Consider the following 20,493-nt stretch of genomic DNA (forward strand, 5'->3'; position numbering starts at 1 on the left):
AGGTCACTCGCAGTGTCCCAGCTCTTATTCAGATATGGCTTATCTATTTTTTCACAAGCCCTCTGTTTTCAATGCAAAGAATGGGCCATTCTGGAGAATGGCCGTCCGGCCTGGTACCATCCCTCATTCAAGGCCCTTTGTGCTGCCCCATTTAAAGAAGCTGTCATGTTCTCTGTGCAGTTGGCAGGGAAGGCCAAATCTAGAGTGCCCAGAAGTGACAAAAAGGAAACTTTTTTGTTTGCCTGCCATCGTGCGGACTGAGTCAAGGAGGAATTTTAGCAACATGTAATTTACTCTTGGGGCTTTTTACTGTACGTAGCTTTAGAGATGGTAATTTCTCCCTTTCTCGGTGTGAAAAGATAACCATCAATCAGTTGTCAATTGGTCAATTGCAGAGGTGATGAAAAGGAAGGGGTTGAACAATCCTCTCTCTCTGGCTACCTAGAGTATTCAGGAGCCTTGGGAAAACGTGGCAGCTGGAGCAGAGCAGGGAGTGGATCAGTCACACAGGTACAGCAGCCATGGTAAGATCTCTTATCAGCCTTTTACTCTTCACCTGCTGCAGTGGTTTTAACTTGGAATAATTCATACCTGTTTTACAATTGTAATGTTGATGTTAAATGTGCAAACATTTAAGGGCTTATTTGGTTTATTGCTTAAATGCATGTGCACATTTAGTTTATTATATTTGCTCAAATGATATTACAATTAAAACGCATGGCAGTGTTTCTGTATTTTTCTGTATTTCACATAAAAACACATTGTTTGTGTTGTAAAGATGTTTTCGTGAAGGGCACAATTTTACACACTGATTTGTTATGTTGAACTGTAACAAGCACACATTTTAATAACAGTACAGCATTTAATGATAGTCATCATTTTGAAAGAGAGCTGAGACTGGCTTATGTGGAAGTGTCTCTTCAGGGCTATCTCCAAGTGGAGCATATCTGTAATATAAAGCCTGTCTGGTCTGAAACCACCCCCCCCAAAATTATTGTGAAGCGTGTGGCAATGTGAAAACATCCTGACACCCCCCTCACCCTCAGGCCAGTTCCACCAATATTGATTTTGGTTTACGTCTGCTCCGTCCACCGCTCAATGAAAAGGATTACAGGTCTGCGAAAGGATGAGATATCATCAGCTTGTAATCCAGCCCATGGTTTCCTAGCTACCGTATTGTCTATTCTGTTCCGCTATGTGAAAAATGTTGAATATCAACAATGAGTTTCAGTGCTGTATTGTTGAGTTTTGTATGAACTAATCTTGCCTCACTAAAAAAGACCTACAGCTTGGACAAAAGTCTATAGCCAGTGCATTCCTAGCTCCCCTTGCACTAAGGCAGGCTGAGGCAGAGGGGAAGACATTTTAGTCTTGTGCTCTTCTAGTTGCTAAAGCGCCGGGCTGCCGGGCTGTGGGAGTCATGAGGCGGCCCTGCTTCACTCGATATGGGCTCATGGGGAGAGAACCATGGATGTGCAGGTCTAGGCCCTTAGAGCAGTGAGTGGGAAAGGTAAGCTGTCTGCTGACTGCTACTACACGGCTGTTTCTCCTCTTGTCAAGCTACAGTATGCTGTGTTTCCTTCTCTCCTTCCCCCTGTCTCTGCCTTTCCCTCCCTCTTTCTTTCTGGTTATTTGGCCTTGTGAGGAAATTTGTTCTCAGGTGCAAATGTAGTCATTGAGTGTGTGGAACGACTAAAGACGAGCATGCTGGCTGTTTTGATTTGGAATGCAGATTAACAATAACCATACCTCCTGAGGTGGTGCAGGTCTGGGCAGAGTGGGGCAAGAGCAGCTCGTGGCAGGCAAGGTGTCTTTGTTATGTGATCTCTCTCTTACTTCACTGCTGTTTGTAGACTAGAATAACACCTGGAGGGGGTGAGGGCGACAGGGCTGGTCTATGATGGTACCTTTTTCCATTTGGCACCTGCATCAGCCCAAATGTAAAAGAGTTATGTCTCTCGCTCAAATGTGCACATTCATTTCAGTCAAAAGTTTATTTATTTCTCCTTTCTTCAGCCGCTAGTGTGCAGTGACAGGCCATAGCCAGCCTGTCTGAATGGGGGTGGGCCACTTCTCACTTAGATGACATGAGGGAATGTCTAATTTTACGAGCAGCTTAAAATCATTTGTTGAAGTAAAATAGAGACTTAGAATTGCGGTACCTCGGAATGCCTGTAGTATTATTTCTCAAATTAATATACTTTTTTTTTTGTATTATATCATGCAGTTATTACTGGTTTTGTGTATTGTTTTTGTGTAACTGATGTACATATTGTCAGTTATTAGTGTTTTTCTAATCGCAGCCAAGTTAATTTTGTGAGAGGATTGGGAGTATTACTTTGTAAGCAGGTCTTTCTAAATGGTGGTGTGTGAGTGGGTGGAGGAGAGATGCAAGGAGGATGTGTGTTTGATGTAGGGTGGTGGGATAGAAGGATAGAAGGGATGCTTGGCTCTCCTCTCGGCCGTGCTCACTGGAGAGTGCGCTTCAGTGGCTTCGGACTGCTTGAGGTTGGCTTCCACGGAAACAAGGAGTTGAAGGGGGGACTGAGACCGTTTTGGTTGGCTTAACCCCCACCCCCCTCTCAACACAAACACATACCACACGCACACACCGACACACACTTACTTGAGTCATTTTCTATCCACTACCCCGCACAGCACTGGGGCCTGAAGTTTTCCCCATCCTTGCCCATCGTTGTCAGACAATTATAGGGTGGAACTGAACTAGAAAATCTGGTACAATCCATCAATTAGTACAAAGGGTTTTCTGTGTAATGTAAAGGCAGGGATGCAGGAGCCCTTGCGGCTAGAAAAAATGGTCCTGATTGGGCACGGACAGTGGATTTTAGTGCTGCTTGGATACACCGTAAAGATGCTGCCTCCTACCCCTACAGGTCTGAGCAGCAGAGTACCACATTACAGGGCTCCTTTCTTAGGACTCCTTTGTGAATGTGTGTATATTTTCCTCCCTCGGTCTCTTCATCATCCATTTCAGCCATTACGTGCACTCAGTAAGAGTACGCCCTAACAAAAGGCCAAGTTGTCGGGAGTGCAAGAAAGTGACATTGTTAAAAAGAAATAGATGTTAATGTGGTCCAGTGATGGAAAGCCTGGCGGACAGTGGATGGGCTCTCCTTTATGTTCCAAGTATGTTTTGGTCCAAAAAGCACATCTGTTTCCATGTCTGGTGTTTTAGCATGGACATTAAGTTGGTGTTGGGGGCTGGTGGGTGTAGTGAGTGAAGTGGAGGGAGATGAGTAGTTATGAGAATATATAGCTGCTGGCAACAGCTCCATTCACTCAAACTTTTCAACTCTAAAAAGCATCTACCATTTTTAAGTCTCTGTGTGCAGTTGGAAGGAATTTGCTAACTGGCAGTAGCGCAAATGCTAACTAGTGTTAGCATAATGACTGGAAGTCTATGGGAACAGCTAGAATGCTAGCTTTTCCTTTAGACTTTGTCATTCTGCTAGTGCTAGTCAGCAATGGCTCGCGAAACTACCTCTAACTTCCTTCATAGTTGACACAGATTTTTTTTTTTTTTTTGCCAAAATCCCGAACTATCCTTTAAAGGATTTCCAATCAAAGAAGAAACACAATATAATGTATATTTTTAAACAGATTCACTGAATTGATAAGCATAATACACTGTAGATGAACTCTGTGGCATATTATACAAATATACTTAGCTTCAAATAATATTATTCTGTATTCTGTATTTACTATTTTGCTTTTGTTGAAGTAATTGTTTTGTAAAAACTTTTTTATAGATTTTTATACCCCTTTTTCATGGTATCCAGTTGGTAGTTACAGTCTTGTCTCATCGCTGCAATTCCCGTACGGACTCGGGAGAGGCGTGCATCCTCCGAAACATAACCCAACCAAGCCACACTGCCCACTTAAGCCAGCCACACCAAAGTGTCAGAGGAAACACCGTACACCTGGTGACTGTGTCAGCGTGCACTGCACCTGGCCTGCCATTGGAGACGTTAGTGTGCAATGGGACAGGGACATCCCTGCCAGCCAAACCCTCCACTAACCCGGACGATGCTGGGCCAATTGTGGGCCGTCCAGTCCTGGCTGGCTGCGACAGAGCATGGACTCGAACCCAGAACTTCTAGTGGCACAGCTAGCTACTGCAATGCAGTGCCTTAGACCACTGCGCCACTCAGGAGGCTTGTTGTGGTAATTTAAGAGTATTATTTTCTTAGGTTTTGGAGCTTAGGACTCTTTCTATTCTGCTGTTTTCTGATTCAAAATGTCAGTAGTGCTTTTGATCAGCTTTAACATGTTACAAATTCACTTTGATCACATAATTGAGTTTATTTGCAATGAGATTTCAAAACAACTTGTGTACATGCCTAGCCTTCTAAGGTCTTGTGAAATGAAAAATACTTCATTAGGCATTATTTGTAGTCATTTATGCCGAAGTAGCAAGCAACTCTTCCCCAGCTGGTATAGAAATTAGACAATGTATAGTTTTAATCACCATTGGGTTTTGTTAAGAAATCTGAAAATATTCTCAGGTATTTGTTTACCTTAGTTGCAAGCAAACTCTAATATCAAACCAAAAAGTTGAGTGGTGTGAGTTACTTGATGATGATGTAGTGAGAGTGACACACTAATGACTGACTGTTTGTCCTCGTTAGTTGTGCTCTGCTCTACAGCTGACTAGCTACTCCAGTGCTAATGAAGGTAGCAGCCAGTCAGAAAACAATGAGTGCAGGCTGAGCAGGCTCACTAATGCTCTGTGTGCTGCCGGCATGCCCCTCATCCAGGAAGCCCCCCAGCCCACCCTCTCCTTCCCCTCCTCTTGCCGTGCCGGGCGCAGCTCTCCTCATCCAGGCCTAACCTCGCAGGAGCTGCTTCCTTTTGTTTTCTGCAGCTTTGTGTTCATCCTCCTCACACTCTTCTCTCCTCTCAAGCCCCTCTGAACTGAGACTGCCAAATTAGCTATTCAATACGTGCAATTTGCGGTGGGGCTTTTTGTGATGTGAACATCTATCCTCAGGGTTGAGAGCACAAATCCCCCTCATTGCGCCGCGCTCCTCTCCCTCTCTGGACAGGCGGAGAGAGAACCTAATCTCCTGCAGCGGCCCTGACCCTAGCTCACACCGGCCATCGGCAGCTTCCGCAGGCGCCACATCTCAACAAGGAATTTACTCTACATTAGCATAGGAGGAACTAAGCCTCTTTCCCGCCTCAGTCCACAAAGAGAACCACAGTAGCCTCTCCACATGAAGCGCCATGCTCGTGTGATGTCTGATCTACGCCTGTTTCAGAACAGAACCGGATTTTCAGGATGGAAAGTAGCTAGCTGCGTAAACAAAATCAAAATCAAAATAATTTGTGCAATTGAAATTTTAAAAAAGTTTTCTTTGTTTTTTTCAATGTTTAGTTTGAAAACAAATACAGGTGACTGTAGTAAATCTAGTCAGAGTTAATTCAAATCAGATAAGCCCTATCTAACTTTTCCTCAGTTTGGACTGCTTTCCAGTTTCCAGTTCATGCTGGGGATGTCAGTGCTGAAATGAGAGGGGATTGTTTTTCCCGGTAGAGGAGAATAGAGTGTTTAGGCATGATCTGTATGTGGCAGACCTGCAGGCCCAGCCAGCCAGGCCCAGCCAGGCCCAGCAGCTCAGTGGGTGTCATAGGAATTCTGCTTGCATGTTGGTCAGTACTTGAAAATGTTCCCTGTTCAAAGAAGGGATATAAGGGAAATAGGATTAGAGGGAAATCAAATGGCCAGTTAGATGAACAATAATACTTTTTGAATAGCAGATTTGGTCTGCCGCTAACGCTACTGAGATAACACTGACGATTGAAATGTGGGATTTTATTGTCAGTGTGAATCTTTCAATATGCAGAAAGTCAAACACACAGTGAGGTGTGTGTTAGTGTGCTTTGCCCGCGCACATGAATGTGTGTGTTTGTGTGTGAGAGAGAGTCTATGTCTGTCTTTGTGTGTCTGTGCATGTCTGTGGGTGTGCTAGGCTGTATGTTGGATGACAGAGATTCCTGGAGTGTCCAGAGGCAGCCTGGAAGTGCTGGCTTGTCCCCAGGGGATGGATGACAGGCAGGCAGACCCAGCTTGCAGGGTGTTCCCAGAGACTGGAGGTCAACAGCAGGCAGGACACTTCTCCTCTCCCACATGGGAAAAGGGTGACTGTGCTGCTCACATCACAAAGGGCTGGACTGTCTCAAAATAAAGATGTATGGGTTTTTAATGTTCAACTTCTGATGGAATTTGGGTACATTTCAGATGGGTCAGATCTTTCCCATGGTGGGAGAGACATTAGTGAATAAGATATTCAGCATTTTTGCAGTTTTTTATTTTATTTTTTTTAAATTTTATTTTACCTTTATTTAACCAGGTAGGCTAGTTGAGAACAAGTTCTCATTTGCAACTGCGACCTGGCCAAGATAAGGCATAGCAGTGTGAACAGACAACACAGAGTTACACATGGAGTAAACAATTAACAAGTCAATAACACAGTAGAAAAAAGGGGAGTCTATATATACATTGTGTGCAAAAGGCATGAGAAGGTAGGCAAATAATTACAATTATGCAGATTAACACTGGAGTGATAAATGATCAGATGGTTATGTACAGGTAGAGATATTGGTGTGCAAAAGAGCAGAAAAATAAATAAAAACAGTATGGGGATGAGGTAGGTGAAAATGGGTGGGCTATTTACCAATAGACTATGTACAGCTGCAGCGATCGGTTAGCTGCTCAGATAGCAGATGTTTGAAGTTGGTGAGGGAGATAAAAGTCTCCAACTTCAGCGATTTTTGCAATTCGTTCCAGTCACAGGCAGCAGAGAACTGGAACGAAAGGCGGCCAAATGAGGTGTTGGCTTTAGGGATGATCAGTGAGATACACCTGCTGGAGAGCGTGCTACGGGTGGGTGTTGCCATCGTAACCAGTGAACTGAGATAAGGCGGAGCTTTACCTAGCATGGACTTCACCCCATGCAATGAAATATGTTATTATGTCATTCTGTTATACTACGTCATAACTGCTAATTTGGATGATATTAAGCCAGTCACTGAACCATGTTAGTGGAACTGCAGCTGCGTCTGTTTTGGATTGGAAAGGTGACGAAGACCTCTGCTGTGTCTGTCACTATCTCTGATAGAAACCTTGGGGGTGTTAGGTGTCATTGGCTGTATGCTGATATGTGAGGTGGAGAAGATGGGTTACAGAGTTGAGAAGAGCCTTATTAGCCCGCAGAACACACTATCCCACCACCAGCCCTCTCTCTGGGGCCAGAGGAATCTCCACCACTCACAGACTGATGAAAAGTGAAGCCACCGCGGGGCGCTGAGAAAATGAGAGCCATTACCACCACAAAAACACGTTCATTTGGATATAGAATGGAAGTCGGTGAGGCGCAGGCAGGGGCTAAGATATGGAGCTCAGTATTACAAAAGAAAAGGCAAAGGGGAGACTGCAATTTACTCTGAGACTGGCCACCTGACCGTGGAGAAGACCAGTAATCAGTGGAAAGGATTGGGATGGGGAGTGCCCTGGTGGAGATCTGTGGTGCATCACGGAGTCCCAACAGCATGCATCTCCGCTTAAACAGTCCTTTAGCTATGATGTCATCTTGCAGGACAGGCCAGGGACCTGCTGGCCAAGCTAGAGGACCTGGAGAGGAACTACATCCATACACCTTTACCTCTGATGTGGTTCCACCTGATATCACATAAAACCATAGCATGAGATCAATACGAAGTAATATCGCTTGATGGCTAGTTTGGATAAAAATTATACAGAAAACGTTTTTGTAACATTAGCTATCCGGATAAGTAATTACCCTAGTCTCTATTGTAGGTAAATTCTCCCTCCTGTATAGAGTGAAAGTGATTTAATTTGGGTACAGATGTGATTTATTGCGCATCGATAGCTTCATTTAAGTTGGCAGAAAATGACAGGAAACGGTAGCAAGTCACAGCTCACACTTGATGTTCATTGTGTATGCAGCTGAATCAAAAATCAATCTGCTTCTACATCTGCCATCTTGAGGGTTAAGGGACACAGATGGCTCCATCGCTGGCATCCCACCAAAGCCTGGTGTTAATCGGATGCCAAGGCTGAAGAGGGAAAGTTTGAATTCTCCCTTGTTCCTTCGTTAAGATCTCAGGTCTCCCTGCCACCAGATGTGACCGATTGCATGTTGTTGCAATCTGGGTTTAATCACGCGTCATTGACAAAATGACACTCCTATGGAAGGGCTGAATAGGAAATTAAAGCATTTTAGATAACGTTCATAATTGACTAAATTGTTTAAGCCCCCAGATCACATGTATAATCTCTGCCTCACATGACCGTGCTAAAACGAAGTGCCTTGTTTGATCATTAATGATTTGGATACTTTAAACACTAATCACATTTCCAGTTAAGTTTGTTTTGGGTCTTTGGTTCAGAGCGATAGGAATATAAAATGTTGATCATGATAGTCCATCTTTGGCTTAAACTCCATTTAAGTGATAATTGGTCTTTCAGCAGGCAGCTCTAGGCGATGATGATGAACTCTGAACTCCAGTCTATGTCCATCCACTTTTCACACTCGGCTGTACTTTTGCTGTAAATAAAGGACTAGTTCCCCATTTCAATTTGAAAGCATGTTGGCGTTATCCATCCCCTTCAGGCTATTGGGCTTTTATAACCCAAGATCATCACTGTTGATAATATTAAGTGGAATTTCTCTCTCATCAGTCATAAAGTGGCTCTAAATGCTAACGTGTATGAATCTGTACATTTTGTGTATGGAAATGTCCTATTTTACAAAAGAAAGGCTAATCCTCTTTAAAGATCTTGAACTTAAAATCCATCTCATTGGAGCCTCTTGCTTGATCCCCCATTTAACTTCCTTCAAAATATAGATATGATGAAAATTATAAGACTACAGTTTGATCTTAAATGATTTCTACTCAGGGTATGAGGAGCACTTCGGTGCTTCATTGCTAGGTGTTATCGCTCTGTTTATGTGCTCCAGTATCATGTGCTAACGAATGAATAGAGCTCAAAGTTGAGCTTCTCAGTCTATAGCAATTATCCAACTCTCTGTGTGAACCAAGTCTTACCAGTGGTGTTCCAGCAGTGTACACAGTCTCACATATCATTATTTAGAACTGGATGATCAATAATTGAGAACCATTGGACGAGAGGAATACCATTATGTTGACAATATACTCTGCATAGGGTACACAGTGTAATGTGGCTTGTTGCTTAGCAACTCCAACACTCTTTTAATCTGCAACTATTTCATTTCTTCTATCTGTTACCTCTTTAAGGAACTCACGTTTTTTTTAATCTTGGGGATTTTGTAAATGAGTTTACAAAAGCAGTATGTGCTTATACAAAATGTATCAGGTAGAAATTATAGCTTCCCCCATGCGAGGTAAATCAGCAAAGTAATTTTTGTTTTGTTTTATTCTTATCTGGTCATTTAATTGCTGCTATTGTCTCATTAGGAGGAGGCACCCATGAATGATAAGAGAAGTTGAAGTGAAAATTCACGTTTTTTTCTCAGTTTGCTCAGTTTGAAGACGGGCTTGTATATGATCTCTGCCAGTGCTGGTATTGTAAGTACTGCTAAACAGTACAGACAACATTTGCCAAATGCTGCCTTTGCTGTTTAACAGATAATTCAAAAATTCCTCTGCAAATTATCAAAATTTAATTAGCAATATAAATGCCAGAAGGAGCACATTATGTGCAATTGTCTTGCTATCTTTCCAGAAATTAGTCTTTTAAAATGAATTTGCTGTATCAGTCATCTTTAAAATATTTTTGATCACTGAATTCATAGTTTCCATCCTGTGTTTTCTTTAAGGTATTCATTGACATAGGTGATTGCCTCTTAATTACTAGCACAGCCTCCTCCTATTCACTCCTATTAATTCATGTTTTCTGGCAAAGTCCCAAAAGGCAGCCTTGCCCTATATCTTCTAATTACTTCTATAATTGAATTTGCTCACTGTTTCTGGGCTATGTTTTTAAGTGCCTGTTTGTTCCGAGGGTTTATTGTGTCTTTGTGTGACAGCCCTCTGCAGACAGAACATGCATAGCCATCTTTCCTAATTTCTCATACATTTTCCACAGCCTGAGTTCTCTTTCTTTCTTTCTTTCTTTCTTACTTTATTACTTGCACCTCCAAACCCCAGACATATGATGGGTTAGTGAAACAGGAAGGAAATTCATTAGTGAGGGGGAAACAATTACCCTGACTTCTTCTCGTCCAGTCATTAGTACTATAACCCAAATATGTGAACCAATAAATCCTCCATCATGTTTCTTTGTCACTGAATACAGTTTTATGGAGATGGTCCTTATACACTTACAGTAGCTGCTCAGGGTTGGTGAATGGAAAAGCTTTATACTATTCCAGAAATGTGCCGTATAGAGTCGTAAATCATATTAATGACCTTGAGCCTATCAGAGGAGACGTGAACCTGATCAGGAGTGGCTATAGGAAATGTGAATGTAACCTTGATATGTTCAGATAGACACTCAGGAGGAGCCTCTGCGGAGCTATGTGTACTCTGCTCTCTTAGTGCGCCAGTGATGAATTAAAAGACATGTTGCATATTGATAGAGACTAACAGAAGGAGCATTGAGGATGCCACAGGGCTGAGGGTCCAGCACAGTCCTGTGTGTTGTGTCCCTGTGAGTGGGGCTGAGAGGAATCTCCCTGACCGTTCCCTGTCCCTCTTATCTTCCTGGTGCTATCGAGGCCAGCCGGCGACAAACCGGCAGTCCCCTGATGGGCCTGGAGGGCTCATTGTCCTCATGTCAGGGGGCATTATCCCACCGTAACGTCCGAAAAATTATTCCCCAGGCCTGACAGTGTGTCTTTGAAAAAACTTTCCCTCACTCTCATTGATTTATTTTCCCATCCGGCTCCTATCTCGCCTGCCTTTTGTTTCCTTATCATTGCTTCAGGTTATTATGTGCAAAGTATTGACAGGAGCAGGAGGCCGTGGTCGATGGAGAGCTAATGCATCCGTAATCCCGCCTTTGTTAAGGAGGAATGTTTCACTCCGGTCTCCGATGGGGAGAGCGGCGCAAAGCTGTTGATCCCCATTTTATTTGTTGGGAAGCCCATCCATCAATCAAACTGGAGACCATCTGACTGCTGAATGACACAGGGACTCGGCTGAAGAAATTTGATAACAGCAGTATTGTCAGAAGGCTCCCCTCACTCTCTTCGATAAGAAATACATTTGACTGGAGCAGATAAGCACATGAGGATTAAAGCCTTTAAGAGAGTGGGTTACACACATGCCACAAGAGTTTTTTTTTTTTCAAGAGCTTTGGTGTAAACGATACTTTTGGCAAACAACACAAAAATACAGATTCAAAGTGTGCTGCTTGTGATAGCGCAGGATATGCTTGGATTATTTATAAGGTTCCTGATAGTGACAGCAACCCCTATAGGTATGTGGCATTTTGAGGAGACAACTGGGAAGGTGCATAAAGTAATAGGCTTAGTGCTGTGCAATGTTGTCATGCTCTGTGAGAACCATTGTTATGAATGGCATACGTATAACAGTATGTTATGTGTCATACCAGCTACTGTATAGAGAGAACCTACTTAACATGTGACTCTGATCTGGAGTGGATTGTAATCCAAAGACAAACCAACAACATTATCATCACCACCATCTAGAGTATTCTCTCAATCGGATTAATGCTAGGAGAAGGGTTAAATCCATCATAGATATTATAGTTAATCATCTAGGCATGAGGTAGCCAGCAAGCTTCTTAGAATGGCATACCTTATTCAGGACTTGGTACAGTACCTTTGTTAGATGGAGAAATTAGCTTTGTGTATTAGCGCTGAAACAGTGTTTCGATGTCAGGCGTTCTCAGGTTGGCTATACTAAGGCCATATAAATCATTTTAGTAGAATTCCATAGTGTTCGACAACTATGATTATTATACAAATGATGAAGTAATTAAAATAACAGAATAACAATATTTCCTCTAATGGCATATAAAAAATACATTTGAAGAGAATACTTGAGTATGATCATATCAACCATACAGTTTATTAAACATAATCGAGTCGAGGAGCGAGAAGAAGAGATTGTACATACATTTATATTCTGTTCAGAAAAGGGTTAGTCCAACATTTGCCCAACTCTACATTTTCCATTTTCCAAAGTAAAAGGACAATGACCTGAAAAAGGATTTCAGTAGAAAATCCAAAGAAATCCTGAAATTACCAGAGGGCAAAAAAATGGAGGTTATTGTGACCCGTGCATTAACACACTGTATGATTAAGTTAGTTTTTGTGTTCATAATGACTAGAGGCTAAGGAGTCAGAAGAGGGGGAAAAATCAATGTAAGAGTGCTGGAGATTAGCCTGACAAATTACATGCGCCTGGCTACTCCTTTGTACAGTATGGCCTCTATATTCTAAAGAAGACGCCACAAGATGGAGCTGCCAAATGGCGTATGGACTCCAAGATCATTTTTATTGATTTTGCACAAACGTCAATGGGGGTAATTGTGGGTAGTCCAGCGACCCTGCATGTTGGATGTATGTCAGGTCCTGACAGAGACAGACAGACAGCTGTCATTGTTCCTCTGTCCGGGCCATTCACACTCCCAGACACACTCACTTAGAAACAGACCTCTTTTTTCATTTACATTATAACAGAGATGGATCTTGTGTCTTGGTCTACTAGTCAGTTCATTACTGCTAAAAGTGAGACAGATACTTTGACATTGTTTAAAATCAGCACCTGAAAATCTGAAGTGGTAGCTATAATCTGTAACGTGCACATGTTGAAGTGAAAAGTTATTATCAAAAAGACTCAGAAAACATTTAATAGTGAACAATTTCAGCAATAAGAATTGGATGTCCGAAATGATATACACAGGAATTGACCATAAAGTGTAGCTAACTCTTGTTACATGCTATTAGTTACTAATTGATTATTAATGTGATGTAATAAAAACAAGGATTTAAGTAGATTACTTACAAGAACAGATCCAAGCTATACAGGAGCAGTATGTTTATGTTTTCCGCCAGCCTCAAGCTTACTCTTGATTGATATTCATCTAACAAATCTGCTTGTTGCGTCATAATGAAATGTGTGCGTGTAACGTGATAAGGGTTGGCAGCGTGGGATCATTTGATTCTATTAGCCTGCATCTGATGTACCACCGCGTTACATGGCAACGTTAAGCATAGCAGATGTTAACAGTGGGAGGTAAAGTGCTGACAGCTATAAGTGCTCTCTGGCAGTAGCACGTACACACGCACACAGACAGGCAGACAGACACACACAGGAAGGCAGATGTAGCATGCACTTGCCACAAGTTTCCCCCCTTCCTTTCTTTATGGCATTTAAAGTATCAGTACAGCACATTGGGATCTTTCCCATGGAGTTCCTGCCATTCCAAATGGTGAGAATGAATGTCATAGGCCTCCATAAGTCAAGGGCTCTCTTTGCTTTTCACAGACAGGCAAACGCCAGACTTATCTTCCCGTTGGCCACAGGCCTTTATGAGCTAGTTGTGAAATTCTACAACTAGTGTTTGAAGAAGGGGTAAGAAAGCTAAGGAACTGGGAAATGTGTGTCAAGTCACGGCTTGTCTGATGGTAGAGGCTACTGTGTCTCAGGTCTTTCTGGTGTTCTCACATTAGCTCCATGGTGTGATGTCTCTCTCTCTCTCTGGCTCTGGCTGTAGGCTACTACTGGACTCATATAGGACTGGAAAGGCAGGGTGGGCACTCATTCAACTCACTTCACATATGTTTGTCTCTATTTTCTTTGAATATGATTTCAAACTTAGTAAGATTTGTATTTCTCCTAGAAATGTGAAAGTACATGTGGGGTGTGTGTGTGTGTGTGTGTGTGTGTGTGTGTGTGTGTGTGTGTGTGTGTGTGTGTGTGTGTGTGTGTGTGTGTGTGTGTGTGTGTGTGTGTGTGTGTGTGTGTGTGTGTGTGTTTGTGTGTGTGTGTGTGTGTGTGTGTGTGTGTGTGTGTGTTTGACTGTGTTCTTTTTAGAAAGTCAGGTGTGTCACCCAGTTCAGTCAGTATCAACTGGATGCTTTTGTTATGCTTCTTTATTGAGGTGTCTATAATAGCCTCTGTAACTGTAAGAAAAACTGTGAAAACTGTACAGTTGAAGTCAGAAGTTTACATACACCCCACAAGCATTTCGCTACACTCACATTAACATCTGCTAACCATGTGTATGTGACAAATAAAATTTGATTTGATTTGATTTGATTTGACCTTAGCCAAACACATTTAAACACAGTTTTTCACAATTCCTGACATTTAATCCTAGTAAATATTCCCTGTCTTAGGTCAGTTAGGGTCACCACTTTATTTTAAGAATGTGAAATGTCAGAATAATAGGAGAGAGAATTATTTAAGCTTTTATTTCTTTCATCACATTCCCAGTGGGTCAGAAGTTTACATACACTTAATTAGTATTTGGTAGCATTGCCTTTAAATTGTTTAACTTGGGTCAACATTTTTGGGTAGCATTCCACAAGCTTCCAACAATACGTTGGGTGAATTTTGGCCCATTCCTCCTGACAGAGCTTGTATAACTGTCAGGTTTGTAGGCCCCCTTGCTCGCACACGCTTTTTCAGCTCTGCCCACACATTTTCTATAGGATTGAGGTCAGGGCGTTGTGATGGCCACTCAAATACCTTAACTTTGTTGTCCTTAAGCCACAACTTTGGAAGTATGCTTGTGTAACAGTATAACTTTAGACCATCCCCTCGCCCATACCCGGGCGCGAACCAGGGACCCTCTGCACACATCAACAACAGTCACCCACGAAGCATCGTTACCCATCGCTCCATAAAAGCCACGGCCCTTGCAGAGCAAGGGGAACTACTACTTCAAGGTCTCAGAGCAAGTGACGTCACCGATTGAAACTCTATTTAGTGCGCACCACCGCTAACTAAGCTAGCTGTTTCACATCTGTTACACTCACCCCCCTTTTGACCTCCTCCTTTTCCGCAGCAACCAGTGATCCGGGTCACGGCACCAATGTAACAGTATAACTTTAGACCGTCCCCTCGCCCATACCTGGGCGCTAACCAGGGACCCTCTGGGACCCATCGCTCCACAAAATCCGCAGCGCTTGCAGAGCAAGGGGAACCACTACTTCAAGGTCTCAGAGCAAGTGACGTCACCGATTGAAACGCTATTTAGCGCGCACCACCTCTAACTAGCTAGCAGTTTCACATCCGTTACACTTGGGGTCATTGTCCATTTGGAAGACCCATTTGCGACCAAACTTTAACTTCCTGACTGATGTCTTGAGATGTTGCTTCAATATATCCACATAATTTTCCTCCCTCATGATCCCATCTATTTTGTGAAGTGCACCAGTCCCTCCTGCAGCAACGCCTCCCCACAACATGATGCTGCCACCCCCGTGCTTCACGGTTGGGATAGTGTTCTTCGGCTTGCAAGCCTCCCCTTTTTTCCTCCAAACATAATTGTCATTATGGCCAAACAGTTATATTTTTGTTTCATCAGACCAGAGGACATTTCTCCAAAAAGTACAAACTTTGTCCACATGTGAAGTTGCAAACCGTACGTACGTTCATCTCTAGGAGACAGAACGTGTCTCCTTCCTGAGCAGTATGATGGCTGCGAGGTCCCATGGGGTTTATACTTGTGTACTATTGTTTGTACAGATAAACGTGGTACCTTCAGGCATTTGTAAATTGCTCCCAAGGATGAACCAGACTTGTGGAGGTCTACAAAAAAAATTCTGGGTGTCTTGGCTGATTTCTTTTGATTTTCCCATGATGTCAAGCAAAGAAGCACTGTGTTTGAAGGTAGGCCTTGAGATACATCCACAGGTACACCTCCAATTGACTCAAATGATGTCAATTAGCCTATCAGAAGCTTCTAAAGCCATGACATAATTTTCTGGAGTTTTCCAAGCTGTTTAAAGGCACAGTCAACTTAGTGTATGTAAACTTCTGACCCACTGGAATTGTGATACAGGGAATTATAAGTGAAATAATCTGTGAACAATTGTTGGAAAAATGACGTGTCATGCACAAAGTAGACATCCCAACCGACTTGCCAAAACTATAGTTTGTTAACAAGAAATTTGTGGAGTGGTTGAAAAACGAGTTTTAATTACTCCAACCTAAGTGTATATAAACTTCCGACTTCAACTGTATGTCTTTCATTATTTATAACCTGAAATAAAAGTGTGTGCCCGAAGAAGTAACATTGTTCATGTCAGTAGATATATTTGGCAGAAGTGGACATTTAAAAAAATGACAGTTGAAAGGACATTTGAGGGGCTGTCAAATTGAGCGTTTTATTTCTCTGAACATTTGTATTTCATAATTGAATTAAAGAATTTGCAGTAGATAAATAATAGTGAGCATTGGTATTTTTCCACAGATGGATACACAATGCCACTCAAGCTTCTCTCTTTGTCTAGCCACTTACCCAAAAACATGATTTTGTTTGTGTGTGTGCAGTAGCAAGGGAATGGTCTTCATTTTTACCAGATTCTCCCAGCTTTCACAAACTCCACCTCAAGATAGCCATTTAGACTAAAGCCCTGGACGGCCATCAAAACAAAGCTCTATCAAAGGCAGCTCAGCCCTGTCAGATGGTTGTCCAGCCTTGTGTGTCTGGAGCGTACTTGTATCTGCATGCTCCTGGCCTAAAAGCAGCAGAGAGGCCAATCCTATCCCGGCCTGCGCTTAATGCTCCATGCCTGGCGCCAGCTAAGCCTGCCGACCAGGGTGAAGGGAGCCATGTCTGTGCCACCTAGGCTGCCTAGTGCCTTCCCACGCCCCGGCATCCTCCCTTGCAGCCGGGCGCCAGCCCCATCTCCCCAGGCTGTCTGGAGCTCTTCCCAAACGGATGGAGGATACGGTCAACAGCTTAGATGGATGCCACATTAGGTCCTGCTGGCCTGTGGAAATCCTACTGGAAAACTGTGCTGTGTTTTCATGGATGTGCTACGGATGTTGTGTTACATGGTTTATACAGTGGGCATCCAAAGTATTCACCCCCCTTGGATTTTTTCATATTTTGTTGCATTACAAAGTGGGATTGAAATAGATTTATTTGTAAAACGAAATTGTCAATGATCTACAAAAAATACTCCATATTTTCTAAGTGCAAAGACAATTCTACAAATGTTAACAAATTAATACTGACTAAATAACTAAAATATAGTCAGTCATTGTATAAGTATTCACCCCCTTTGTTTAGGTGACATTATATTTGAATGACTACCTCTTCTTCTGCCTCCCACACATAAATCTTCTGTAAGATCCCTCAGTCTATTGAATTTCAAGCACAGATTCAACTACAAAGACCTGGGAGCTTTTCGAAAGCCTGTGATTGGTAGATGAGTAACAATAACAAATCAGACATTGAATATCTCTTTAAGCATGATCAGGTTAATAACTATGCTTTGGATTATGTGTTATAATTATGCTGTGGATGAAGATGGCGCTGCCCGTTTTACGGGTTCCTGACCAATTCTGTTATTTTCTGTGATTATGTTTTACATAATGGACATCAGAACAGCGATCACTAACCTTGGTTTGGATGAAGATTTCTCACTCAACGAGTCGGTAGCTGTGGACATACTACTCGTTCCTGACCAGGCCCTAATCCCCTGGACTCAAAAGAGGAAGAGACGGCACAATGGAGGCAAACAAACAGGCTCCTTGACGCGATTACGTCGGCGAGTAAAAGACAATGATAATATAATTTACATCTAGCTGGTTTTTCTATGAGGTGTGTGTCTCTTTGTTAACAACACCTGTTGCACGATCGCTAATGTTAAGGAGGTCTCAAGGTTTTGCTCACCTGAGTTAGAATACCTCATGATAAGCTGTAGACCATACTATTTAGCTAAATAGTTTTCAGATAAAAACATGTGTAGCTGTCTGTTTACCACCACAAATGGATTCTGGCACTAAGACTGCATTCAACAAGCTTTATAGGGCCATAAGCAAACAAGAAAATACAAATCCAGAAGCGGCCCTCCGAGTGGCCGGTGATTTTATTGCAGAAGAACGGAACTATGTTTTACTAAAAGCATTTACCAGCATGTCCCCTGTGCAACGAGAGGTAACAAGACTCAATCACCTTTACTCCACACACATAAATGCAAACAAAGCTCTCCCTCACACTCCATTTGGCAAATCTGACAATAATGCTATCATCCTGATTCCTGCTTACAAGCAAAAACTCAAACAGGAAGTACTAGTGACAATACGGAAGTGGTCCAATGAAGTGTATGCTAAGCTACAGGACTGGTTTTCTAGCACAGACTGGAAAGTGTTCCAAGGATTCATCCGATAACACCGAGGAGTTTAACACAGTCACCAGCTTCCTTAATAAGTGCATCGGTAGAGGTATATCAAGCCTTTTTTTATATATATATACTCAAAGCTCCATTAATAGCTTTTTTTAACTACTCCTATAGAAATGGTAGTCTGTCAGGGACTCAGCAGGAAGGTCTGATTTCACTATTATTAAAACAATACCCAGATGACAAATATAAAAGGTCCAGTCCATAAAAAAAAACTGGAGGCATCTTACACTTCAATGTTCAGATGCAAAAATACTAGTGAAATACAGAGCACTCAGAATAATGTTTTACCAGGTATTGTTCATTCAGATCAGACAGATTTTTTTTACATGGACGATACGTTGGAGCACAACAACTACTAGAAATAATAGAACAACATGAAACATCTAAGAAGCCAGGCCTGGTATTCATAACGGATTTGGAAAAGGCTGTCGATAAAGTAAGACTGGATTTGAAATATAAATGCCTAGTTTTATTCCAATTTCGGTGAGTCTCTTATTCAATGGTTAAAATGAATGTACAACAACCCCAGGTGTAAAATAGTAAAAGTGGCTACTTCTCCAAAAGTTTTGAACTGTCAAGAGGAGTTAAACAAGAGTGTCCGCTGTCACCATATCTTTTCATTATGGCCATCGAAATGCTAGCTGTTAAAAATCAGATCAAATAACATTAGAGGATTGAAATCGAAGGCTTAAAAACGAAAGGTGTCCATGTATGCTGATGACTCATGTTTTATAATAAATCTGCTGCTAATAAGCTGGATCCCTGCAGCGTCTCATTGAAGATCTAGATAGGTTTTAGTCCAGAGAGGCTAGAAAAGTTAACCATGATAGGCATCCCATATTACGTATTGGATCTTGAAAAAACACAGATTTTACATAACCCTGCAGTTTACCTATAACATGGGCTGACGGTGAAGTAGACATACATGGTATTCATATCACAAAAGATATAAATGAGCTCTCCACAATGAATTTCAATTGAAAAGGAGTAAAAACAGACAAGATCCTGCAAACATGGAGAGGTAAATACCAGTCTATTTATGGAAAAATGACACTGATTAACTCCTTAGTCATATCTCAGTTTACTCACTTGAAATCAAATTGTATTTGTCACATGCTTCGAATACAACAGTGGTAGACCTTACAGTGAAATGCTTACATCTCATTTACTTATGGTGCTGCCTACTGATGTATTGTTTTTCAAATCATATGAGCAAAAAATATTACGCTTTATCTGGGATGCTAAACCATACAAGATAAAGTGTGCCTATCTATATAATGAATATGAACTGGGTGGGCTGAGATTACTAAATATAAAAGCACTAAACCTCTCTCAACAGTTTTACTTGAATCCAAAATGGTTCTCAAGTAGATTGCTAAGAAAAGCTCATCCCTTGTTTAAAAATGGCCTTTATGCCTTTGTGCAGATTGCCATATCTCATTTACAATTAATTGAACATGAAACCTTGTTCAAAGTACAGTACCAGTCAAAGGTTTGGACACACCTACTCATTCCAGGGTTTATCTTTATTTTTACTATTTTCTACTTTGTAAAATAATAGTGAAGACATCAAAACTATGAAATAACACATATGGAATCATGTAGCAACCAAAAAGAAGTGTTAAACAAATCAAAATGTATTTTAGATTCTTCAAAGAATCCACCATTTGTCTTGATGACAGCTTTGCATACTCTTGGCATTCTCTTAACCAGCTTTCTTCTTAATGCATTTGAGCCAATCAGTTGTGTTGTGACAAGGTAGGGGTGGTATACAGAAGATAGCCCTATTTGGTAAAAGACCAAGTCCATGTTATGGCAAGAACAGCTCAAATAAACAAAGATAAATACTTTAAGACATGAAGGTCAGTCAATGCGGAACATTTCTAGAACTTTGAACGTTTCTTCAAGTGCAGTCAGAAAAACCATAAAGCGCTACGATGAAACTGGCTCCCATGAGGACCGCCACAGGAAAGGAAGACCCAGAGTTACATCTGCGGATAAGTTAATCAGAGTTACCAAGCTCAGAAATTACAGTCCAAATAAATGCTTCAAAGAGATCAAGTAACAGACACATCTCAACATCAACTGTTCAGAGGAGACTGCGTGAATCAGGCCTTCATGGGTCAAATTG

General features: G+C 41.8%; 1 long non-coding RNA gene across 1 annotated transcript in view; it reads left to right on the forward strand.

Moving 5' to 3' along the window:
• The first annotated feature begins 1,377 nt into the window (after window positions 1-1,377).
• Window positions 1,378-20,493, forward strand: part of LOC139406605 (uncharacterized) — a 55,672-nt gene continuing 36,556 nt past the window's right edge. Inside the window, exon 1 of the long non-coding RNA XR_011634008.1 lies at window positions 1,378-1,510. This is a non-coding gene — a long non-coding RNA (uncharacterized lncRNA). The remainder of the gene's footprint in view (window positions 1,511-20,493) is intronic.

This window comes from Oncorhynchus clarkii, chromosome 4 (assembly GCF_045791955.1).
Source record: "Oncorhynchus clarkii lewisi isolate Uvic-CL-2024 chromosome 4, UVic_Ocla_1.0, whole genome shotgun sequence".
Lineage (NCBI taxonomy): Eukaryota > Metazoa > Chordata > Actinopteri > Salmoniformes > Salmonidae > Oncorhynchus > Oncorhynchus clarkii.